Here is a 3,095-nt window from a genome sequence, read left to right on the forward strand (position 1 = left end):
GAGGGAAAACCTATGACATAGTAAATGTACGGTACAGGTATTTCTGTTGTGTCCTGTTATTTTAAGAAACTGTTCTGCATTTACTGTAACTGTATGTTCTTGTAATAATCTTTATTTTCTGTAATATAAGCATTGTATTTGTTTATATATATATATATAATATCTTTAATAAGTGATGCTATGGGCTCTGAATGAACTGTTGCACGCTTTGTGGAGAGTATTTACATTCTCGGACACATTTTGCTACAAACAGATTTTTGTGTGTTAAGTGCATAGCTTTCTATAATACAACAGGGACCCGAAATTCTGGCAGATATATATTAATTACATATTTTGCATACTTCTTGGGTGGTGCTAGTGGATAGATATGATTGCAATTGAGTAAGGGGTTAATATTAACTCATTTGAAAGTACTTTGCTCAGGAGAAAGGCGAGTTGGCTAGAGTAGACGTGTGTACTAACCCTGGAAGTGCCGCCGACAGAGGGGGAGAGCCGGGACAGTTGTCCCGGGGCCCGGAGGCTGTGGGGTGCCGGGCTGGCGCCGACACTTGGACCTGACCTCTTGCCCCAGCTGTCCCGGCGCCGCTCCGTGTCCGGTTGCTGGGCCCCAGATTTCCTCCCCCCGCTGCAGCAGGCAACTCTCTCCGCTGTTGTTGCGGTCTTCCGTGCAGGCCCCTCCCCCGCAGTTCAGTGGCTTGTAGGCACTGCGCAAAAGGCACGCACGTGATGTGCAGCGGAGGAGGTGATGTGAGTTACAAGTGGGGGGGGGGAGATGAGGTACAGAGCAATGTAGATGTGTGTAACACACAGAACGATGTATATATGTGTGTAACACACAGATGTTACTGGTTCTGAAAATGAACCCACTGTCTTTTTATGCCCTTTTCCCCACTTTTTGCACCCTGTGATATGGGGGTGTCAGGAATTTGGGTCTGTCTTTATATAGCGCCATTAACGTTCATACATGTAGCACCTCACAGCAGTAATACACGTGACAAATCATATAAATAACACATAGGGGAGAAGTGCTTCAGACATAAAAGTAACATTTAGGAAGAGGAATCCCTGCTCCGAAGAGCTTACAATCTAATTGGTAGGGAGAACGTGAAGAGACAGTAGGAGGGCGTTTTGGTAAATGCGTCTTCAGGGGGCCAAGCTTTATGTATCAGGTGTATAGTGTTAGCCACGGAGCTACTCATATGCTTCGTTAAGCAGGTGTGGGCGTGTCAGTGATTTGGGGGGTGTCAGTAAGAGGGGTACATGACACACGTTATAATGAGATGGAGACCTCCAGGTTTGAGAGGACAGAGACTTTCTGCTTAAAACTGTGGAGCAACAAGCTGGGTATTTATGGTGCAGTTTTTTTCTGTGCGTTGATCCAAAGGCCCATAATATAGTGGGGGCGTGCGCTGCGCCATGCGCGCGTCAGTTATAGTTGGCTGTGGTTAGCCAGTCATTGTATGCTAGGGCCGCCCACGGCAGTGAGCGTAGAGCCGGGCGGTAGCGGGGAATACTCAAGAAAACTAAAGGCTGAGGCCCCGCTGCACGAACCGGCACGCACGCACTGCGTCCAGGCGGCGTGTGTACGGCGCTTCACCGTTATCTGAAGGGAGCCGTTTTTAGGCGTGGGGGGCGTGACCAAAAGAGGTCGGGGGGGGGGGGGGCACGGCTATGAGGAATGAAGATCAGATGCTACAACTCGCTACATGGGAAGCTTTACACGTGTGTACCGAGCAAGTGATTCCAGCCTGCTTCATAAAATACAAACATTACACGCAGTATCAATCCAGACTTTGCATTGTAACATCAGGAATCCACAGAGATTAGTAACTCGTGTCTGTTTGTCCAGCCCCCTGTCCAATCTCCCCTCCTCATTGGCTTCCTGCCACACCACGTGACGCGTCACCGCTCGGGATCACAATCCTCTTGCATCCCCTGCTGGCTGACGCGTCACAGTGCGTAGTGAGCCTGGCAGCGAGGAGGGACTGGGGCCGGCTCGGGAGGAAGTCAGGAGCTGGTGAGTGGTGCGCGCGCCGCCGGATGCAGCGGGACCTCAGCCTAAGTGTTCGCGCCGCTACTATGTATGTATGTATGTATGTATGTATTGTGACAAACGCCCCTCTTTTGTAGTGCTGACGTCTGTCTGGGTTCTTCCCGACACAGTCTTCTAGGGTTAATTATACAACAAACAGGATCATGCAAAGTATTATGCTGCTTAACTCAGGCTTCTGCCTGCTTTATTTTCATCCAAGTAAGGTACTGCAGCTTTAACATGTGTAGGTTAGAGGTACTCAGATACTTTCATTCAGCAGTTCACACATTTCAGTGTTACAATATTTCCCACACTGTTATTTCAAGAAATAAAACCAAAATCATATAAGCAAATCCTATCCCTTTCAGGGATCTAACTACACATCAGAATCAGTCTCTCTAACAGCTGCTGGCCAACTAAACTGGTTCCCCAGCTTAAAACAATGCTCTCTCATTTAGGGACACAAGATACAGCACAGTCTTTTAGCAACAGCAGTAATCATTTGTTTTGTCTTATCTGTTCGTGGTGTCCAGGCAAATCCTCTGGTACTGTCATACGTGGAGAGGCCGTCAACCTCGATACTGGATGCAGGAGAGTAGCGACACCCCCAGCCCCCAGGCTCCAAGGAGAGAGAGTGAAATGCAAAACCTCTCTGCTCTAAGTACCTGTGCATGTGATTAGAAGAGCAGGTGAGGGAGAACTAGAGCCATTGTAATCTGTGGTCTGGATTTTCCATCCAGCTGCCTGAGTTAATGGGAAGCTGTGGAACGGATCATTAACTATTCCTGCACTTTCTGCTCTAAAATGGGGCAGAAAGCTGCCTAACATCTTTGGACTATGTCACAGTATGTGTGTGTGTGTGTGTGTGTGTGTGTGTGTATGTATGTATGTAATGTTAATAAATAATTTATTCTCAACTTGTTTTTTTTTAATTTTAAAAATATATAAATACACACACACACACACACACACACACACAAAAGTGTGTATCACATGCACGCACCTACTATAGAACAAGCCAAAGGCTGCAATATGTCAAAGAAGAGTTCAAATATACAACTGG

This window comes from Ascaphus truei, chromosome 7 (genome assembly GCF_040206685.1).
Source record: "Ascaphus truei isolate aAscTru1 chromosome 7, aAscTru1.hap1, whole genome shotgun sequence".
Taxonomy (NCBI): domain Eukaryota; kingdom Metazoa; phylum Chordata; class Amphibia; order Anura; family Ascaphidae; genus Ascaphus; species Ascaphus truei.